The sequence below is a fragment of the Sinocyclocheilus grahami genome, unplaced genomic scaffold (genome assembly GCF_001515645.1).
Source record: "Sinocyclocheilus grahami isolate Dianchi unplaced genomic scaffold, SAMN03320097.WGS_v1.1 scaffold569.1, whole genome shotgun sequence".
Classification (NCBI taxonomy): Eukaryota; Metazoa; Chordata; class Actinopteri; order Cypriniformes; family Cyprinidae; genus Sinocyclocheilus; species Sinocyclocheilus grahami.
Window position 1 is genome coordinate 19,911 of NW_015505748.1, and position 8,179 is coordinate 28,089.

Sequence of the window (8,179 nt, forward strand, 5' to 3'; positions counted from 1 at the left end):
ACTTTTATTCTCGCTGTAGTATTGTTGCCGCCGCCATGTCGTGAAGACACTGTGTGATTCGTTGTGAAAGCGAAACTACTTTGTTTGGCCTTCCAAAAGAGGACAATATCTGCTTCGTCATGCCTGGAGCTGATCCGTGCTGGTCGCTGAGGAAATACATCAAGTTTGCGCTGTGGATCACCGGATCGGCTTTCACAGTGGACGAAGCGGAATCCAGCCCGGAGTCGTCAAATGTCCTTCCGGACCCTCCTTTGTCGAAATCGCCAGCCGCGCCGTTCTCAAGCCCACCCGCCTCTGCTTACTGTAGGCCGCCGTGTGTGACGCTGTTTCGTTGTGAAAGCGAAACTACTTCGTTTGGCCTTCCAAAAATGGACACGACTAGAAATCAGTGGTTAAGTTGGATTTACAACACTGTTCCAGAACATTTCAACCCAAATATTCAGATGTGTGCAGCACATTTTATGAAGGACTGTTTCCTGATCCTGGTAGAGTAGACTACAATGCCGGCTGTTCTGACTCACAGACTGTAAGTACGATTTTTATATTTTATAAATAAAATATATTTAAGTTTTTGGGCAGTGTAGAGTAGCGCTTGTTGTTTATCATTTCTCCGATCACAAATGCAGACATGGTTTTATGTTTACGCGGCGTGATGCAACGCAACGCATAAAAAGACAGTATGGTGAGGGGCTTAACATTTCCGTAGTTACACGCTTGAGGTATTCGGCCAATCACAATGCACTGGATAGCTGGCCAATCAGAGCACACCTCGCTTTTCAGAACGATGAGCTTTGTAAAAAATCTAAGCGTTTCAGAAAGGCGGGGCATAGAGGAGAAACAATAATGTACAGTATGTGGAAAATAATGTGTTTTTTAAACCTGAAACTGCATAAACACATTTCATTACACCAAAAACACAAAATAATGTTCTTTTTAGCAGCATCATATGACCCCTTTAACACTGGTAAGATTTATAAGGCAGTATAAGGAGGAAGATACAGACCACTTATAGAAAAATGCAATGCATTTGCAGTTAAAAGGGGGGGGGGTAGCATGATTTGAGTTATAGAAGCAACAGCCAAAGCATTGTTGTCAGATTTTATCGCTGACTTGAAGACACGTGGTATTGGAATGGAGTCCTGACCAAATGTCTTTTGGCCCAATTCAGATATTTGCAATAGATAGAGCTACTCTCATAATGAAAATAGGAAATAGCTGCACAATAAGATGGCTGCCGAGCACATTGGGACTTTGAGTTTATTCCTGTGCTTCTGCTGAAATATCAGAGTCTATTTTTAACCAGGTAGATTTACCTTTGGAGACAGCCTGCCATAGACAGGGCCGGAATTTATGAGATTCTTCGCATTCTGAAAACAAACAATCATATTTTGCCTTGAATGCAGTGTGGATGATAATTTAATTGGACTGAAGTGTGCAATTTGACACTTCACCGCTGCGGCTTTCATTTGAAAACATCAGTATGATAAGCTAGTGCTTCATTGATCTGTTCTGAGTTGTTTTAGCCGTTGTCTGTTTAATGAGTCTGCAGAGCTAAGCTCTTTTCATTTATTTGGGGACTAAGGGATCTGAGCATGAATAATCGCTTCATAAATATGATAGTAACAAAAGGCATTTGTTATATATGTGTATTCATATCCGCACATACTCTAGTTTACCCAAGGATCAAGTTGTTTTGAATTAGCGTCATTGTGCTTTGAAGCACAAATCACCCAATGCAATTACGATTCTTACAACGCCTGTATCTGTGCGTCAAGGACGTGTGGCAAAACCCCCATCAGGAACGGGGCGAAGGTCTGGCATAATGAGATTTCAGGCAACATTTATGAGAGCCCTACCTGTCAGATACTCACCCGAGTCTGACGTAAACAGGATTCACGTCTGAAGACGAGCCTTCTCTGTTTAGCTACACCACCTGGAGATGTCTAATTGTAAAATAAACCCACTGACAGCTCAGAAGATGGACCATCTATCACATTTGTCCTCTGACTGTGGGATTTGGCAGGTTCGGTGGGTGAGAGCAATTTGTAGTGCTTCCCGCAGCCCGCTGGGCCATGCCAAGACCGATTGGTGGACTTGGCCTCGTTCACAAAGCGTACAGCGTTTTAGGAGGTCCTCTGGCACTCAGTGAATGGATACTGGCATAATCGTGTGAAGGACGACATTCCTGCTCCATTTTTGTGCTGCATTACTGGCTGTAATATCAATAACGGTATCCTACCTGTTCTCAAGGGAACGCAAATCACTGCATATGTTTTTACAAAACCAGCGTAGCATTGCTTCAGTTTCCTGGTGAGATGTGCTGAAAGTGTGATTTTTAATTTCCACTGAATCCTAGGGAGCATACAAACTCAACAGAATGCGCCTTCAATGAAGTGTAAATGGCTTAAATACATCAGAAATTGCTGTGTGGACACTTCTGATGTTAAATGTTGTATTTACAATTGCATTTCAATTAATAAATAAATCCAAGAAGGTTTAAATCCACTTAAAAGTTGCTTCGAATTCAGACTGTGTGCACAAAAACAAAAGGAAATTTTTTGCGTTTTTCAGCAGCTCTGTGTACAAACATACACACATACACAATAAAATAATATACATCTAGATGGAGTAGACGGAAGGCTTGTATGCAGATATGCAAATTCTATGAATAGATGAATAGAAATATGTATTTACATTAGTATCTACTTAAGACACAGGTGGCATAAAAACTATATAAATATTGAACTAGAACATTATTTGGAAATACATTCAGAATTATTAAAGTCTCATATGTATTGGAAAAAATGATGTGCTTCTAACCACGCAAACATTATCATACATTTGCACATAGAAATATACACAATTAAACTTAAAGCATCTAAAACATTTCTGTATGAACAACTACAGAGAAATATAAACACTTATGAATACTTATAGATTAATAGAAAATTTAATTTATGGAATGAATAGTTTGTTTCTTTTGTAATGAGTTAATTCTATCATGATTTAATTATTTCATCATTTAGTTTTTATTTTGTTTGTCATGGGACATCTGATTAAAAATATCTACACATTAGTACTGTATGTTTATCTGCATATGACATTGTTTTAATTGTTGAGGAGTGGTCAGATTTAGGGTCATGGTGGGATTCTATACTGTAAAGTGTCTATATATCAATAAAATACTAATGATAATGAGATCAGGCTGATACAGCATTTCATCTGCAATGGCAACGATTTGTGAACGACTAGAGAAACATATTTTGGGTTCAATCTATATGTGCTTGTCTTTAAATTAGCTACCACTTATAAACTTGTATTCTTGTGTTTTTTTATGACAGTGCAATGTTGTTTGTGAACGTCATGCCTTAGTACGGCCTGTCGGCTGTGGATTACATGAATCATAAATCAGCAAATACAGCAATCAATGAAGCTGAACAACAACAAGCCAAATTTCACCTCCAATGCTGACGTGCGGCTCCAGCTTGGCAAGAAAAGGTTAGAGCAATTAACTGAGTCATTGTCATCCCAGGACCCGTAATTATCAGCACACATTTTCCTGATCCACGCCATCCACCTCGCAGTGTGGGGCAAACATGCATTATAACCACCGTCTCGGTTTAGAGCCAACAAAATGGATGACTTAAATTATTAAGACATAGCAGAACTTAATGTTTCCAGTGTCTGCGCTGCAGCGTGTGTATAATATAGAAAGCGCTGCCACAGACATTGGCAGGCAGACTCAATTGCGAGCAGCTTTGCTTGCTGGTCAGGTTTCAGAAAATTCCTCCAGCATGTACCTTAGTTATCCAGCCCACCCCAGCTTGGCCTTCATGAAAGGGCATCGTAAGACAGGAATATTGATAGGCCTGTACCACGTTCGGAGACAGAGTTTGAAGGGCCCAACAGGATTGAGGGCTGTGCTGTGTTATAAAAGCCATGTTATTTTTACTTTCTCCAGCCTCTGGGTCCGTGCAGCAGACTCTTTTTTTGACTCGTGCCATCATTCATGAAATGCATGTATTTATTGTGTGTATCTTCATTTTATTTTAAAGCGATAGTTGACCAAAAATTATCGTTCTGTCATCATTTACTCTCCTTCATGTCATTCCAAAACTCTGTGACTTTATTCTCTGTGGGGGTTTTTTTTCTCCATACATGTCAAAGAAGACCAATGTTGTTTAGACCCAAATGTTCTTCAAAAATGTCACACAGGTTTGTGTGTGAGTAAAAGAAGACAGAATGATCTTTTTAGGTGAACCATCCCTTTAAATCAGCATAATGTGTAAAGAGCTGAGTGAGGATGGTCTCAGTTGGACTCTGACAGCTCGTCTGATGTGCTGCTGCTAAATAATCCCACAAACAGAGAGATGTGTTGTGATTCATTTACAAATTTGAATCATTTCTCTCCGTCAGTCTTCATACATACAGAGCTGTTCATGAGGAGCCACACGAACACAACATCATGTCAACAATGACTAGTCTGCTTGAAACCTTAACTTTGCGGTTTATGTGAATAGCATAGTTTGTTAATAATTAGTAATAATAAGGCTTGTAGAAGCACAGAACTACTGTACTGATGTGAACTGATATATCAAACTAATAAAAGATAATGTGGATTTCTAGTTTAAGATAATAGTGACTTGAAGTTTGTTGATAAGATCTTATAACTCTGTTGTAATTAACTTTATTGACAGTGAAAGTGACGTGACATGTGGCCAAGTATGGTGACCCATACTCGGAATTAGTGCTCTGCATTTACCCATCCAAAGTGCACACACACAGCAGTGAACACACACAAACCGTGAACACACACCCAGAGCAGTGGGCAGCCATTTTTTTTGCTGCAGCGCCCGGGGAGTAGTTGGGGGTTCGGTGCCTTGCTCAAGGGCACCTCAGTCATGGTGTTGAAGGTGGGAGAGAGTGCTGTACATTCACTCCCCCCACCTACAATCCCTGCCGGTACGAGACTCGAACCCACAACCTTTGAGTCCGACTCTCTAACCATTAGGCCACGACTTCCCCCGACTTTAAATAGATAACTCACCCAAAAATGAATATTCCGTCATTAATTACTCGCCTTCATGTCCTTCCAAACCCGTAAGACCTTTGTTCATCTTCGGAACACAAATGAAGATATTTTTGATGAAATCCGAGAGCTTTCTGACCATGCATAGACCACAACGGAACTTCCAAGTTCAAGTCTCAGAAAGGTCTTAAGGATGTCGTTAAAATAGTCCCCCTCAGTCATGGTGTTGAAGGTGGGAGAGAGTCCTGTACATTCCCCCCCCCCACCTACAATCCCTGCCGGTACGAGACTCGAACCCACAACCTTTGAGTCCGACTCTCTAACCATTAGGCCACGACTTCCCCCGACTTTAAATAGATAACTCACCCAAAAATGAATATTCCGTCATTAATTACTCGCCTTCATGTCCTTCCAAACCCGTAAGACCTTTGTTCATCTTCGGAACACAAATGAAGATATTTTTGATGAAATCCGAGAGCTTTCTGACCATGCATAGACCACAACGGAACTTCCAAGTTCAAGTCTCAGAAAGGTCTTAAGGATGTCGTTAAAATAGTCCATGTGACATCAGTGGTTCAACCTTAATTTTATGAAGTTATGAGAATACTTTTTGGACTCAAAGAAAACAAACACACAAAAAAAAGACTTTATTGTGTCGCATGTGTCATGGTACTCTCATGAGCGTAAATCGAAGTCTGACATGGAAGAGAAGAAATAGTTGAACAAAGTCATTATTTTTATTTTTATTTTGTTTTTGCATACAAAAAGTAGTCTTGTAGCTTCATTAAATTACGGTTGAACCACTGATGTCACATGGACTATTTTAACAACATCCTTACTACCTTTCTGAGACTTGTTTCTGTCTATGCAGGTTCAGAGAGCTCTCGGATTTCATCAATAATATCTTTATTTGTGTTCCGAAGATGAACGAAGGTCTTATGCGTTTGGAACGACATGAGGGTGAGTAATTAATGATATAATTTTTATTTTTGGGTGAATTATCAGTTTCACATATAAATATCTGAGAAGTTTTTGTTTAGGTCTTCACTAAAGGGCAGCAATCTCTGTGAATCTCCAGTAGAAGTGAACAGCTGTTGGTCTGTCATCTGAGGTAGTAAAATATTTTAGAACATTGTCAGACGTATGCTTTAGATGTTTTGCAATATAATGTTCAGCACATTTGTTAGTTGTATCTATTTGTGTTTTTCTGAATCTCTCTGAGACGTTATAATGACGTGTCCTCTGCCATCCAGAGGCTCAGCGACCGAGACTTCTCTCAATCTAGCTGAGGAAGGTCCCTGTCCTCCCTCTCCCAGATTAAAGGGAGAAGCTTTTAGATACAGGCGAAGCAGCCATGCATTAACTGTGTGACACGCGGCTCTCTCTGGGCTCAGGCACATTGTGATTGCCGTGGCTGAGAGGCTGCCTCTCTTTTCAGTCCAGGCCCCCTTTGGCTGCCACTGAGATCAAGGCATCCCAGATTTATGAGCATGGCGAGAAATGGATGGCTAATTCAATCAAGTCTATTATTCCTCAGGCTGAGCTCTGTTATCTGCAGCCCCTGTGCAGGCGTTTTGATGCATTGCTTCTCTTCTCAGCACACCAGCCCCCTGAAATCAAACGGGGCCTAAGTCAGTGTACCGTGGTGAGGCATGGAGGCCTAGCCTCTCTTTCCCAATGACTGACAGCATTCTCACTATTCCTCCGCTGCATACTGTTTACTGCCACATGTGGCCAGTTTGAGGTGCTGATGGGGACTTGGAGGACGTTCATAGGATGTTTACTGTGTTGAGACGTGCTGAAGTTGCATTTGGTCTTGTACTATATTGCATACCTTGTTGGCGTTGTGCGTTTGCTTAGCCCTTTGTTGTGATAAACTGTAAAGCGTGTTCAAGTGCTAGCAAAAGACAGTGTAAAGAAATATTATTTGAGAGAAGCAGTCAATCAGTGGAAGTTAAAAGCAGATCATAAGTGTATTTATTTCTTATCTCATTAGTGTTTTGCGCAGTTGTCATTGCTAGGAAACGCTTGTTTTGTTTACTGTGTTGAGACGTGCTACTCCTGCAGCACTCTCCAATAATTTCTAAATTTTACGCACTCCCCGTCTGACTGGAAGAGGTGGAGGTACTGGACTGCTTATCTCTAATGATGGGCAATTTATTCTTTTACCTTCTCTGAGTATTCACAGCTCCTTTGAATCACATTCAGTCAGTATTACCCAACCTTTTAAAATCCATTTTGTAGTTGTTTATCGACCCCCAGGACCACAAGGTAACTTCTTGGATGAATTAGAGGTGCTGCTTTCAACCTTTCCTGAGGATGTTACTCCCCTAGTTATGCTTGGAGACTTCAACATCCACCTAGATAAACCTCAGGCTGCAGAGTTCCACACTCTGCTTGCCTCTTTTGATCTCAAACTTGTTATCTAAGGCTACTCACAAATCAGGCAACCAACTGGACCTTATTTACACACCACACTGCTCCACTGATCATGCACTGGTTACTCCACTGCACACCTCGGATCACTTCCTCTTCACTCTTAACCTCATCATGGTTCCTGAAACAACACATGCCCCTCCACATGTCATCTTTACGACGTAACCTACGTTCACTCTCACCCACCTAGCTATCTGCTATGGTTTCATCTTCGCTTCCTCCCCCGAACAGTTAGCATCTCTTGATGCTAACAGTGCCACTGATACTTTCTGCTCCACTCTTACATCTTGTTTAGACACTGTCTGCCCCTTGTCTTCCAGGCCAGCCCGTACAACCCCTTCTGCCCCTTGGCTGTCTGATGTTCTCCGCGAACATCGTTCTAAGCTCAGCGCTTGCTGAAAGGGTGTGGCACAAAACAAAAAATCCTACTAACCTAAATGTGTATTAGTCACTCCTCTCTTCCTTTTCTGCTAATGTCTCCACTGCTAAAAGGACATACTATCATAAAATTAACAATTCGTCTAACTCTCGCATGCTCTTTAAAACATTTTCCTTGCTCCTCTGTCCTCCTCGTCCACCTCCTTCATCAACTCTAACAGCTGACGACTTTGCCACGTTCTTCATTAATAAAATTAAAACCATCAGTGCACAATTTTCCACACCACAATCTGTCAAGCACATCTTACCAGCAAACATACACTCATTCACATCCTT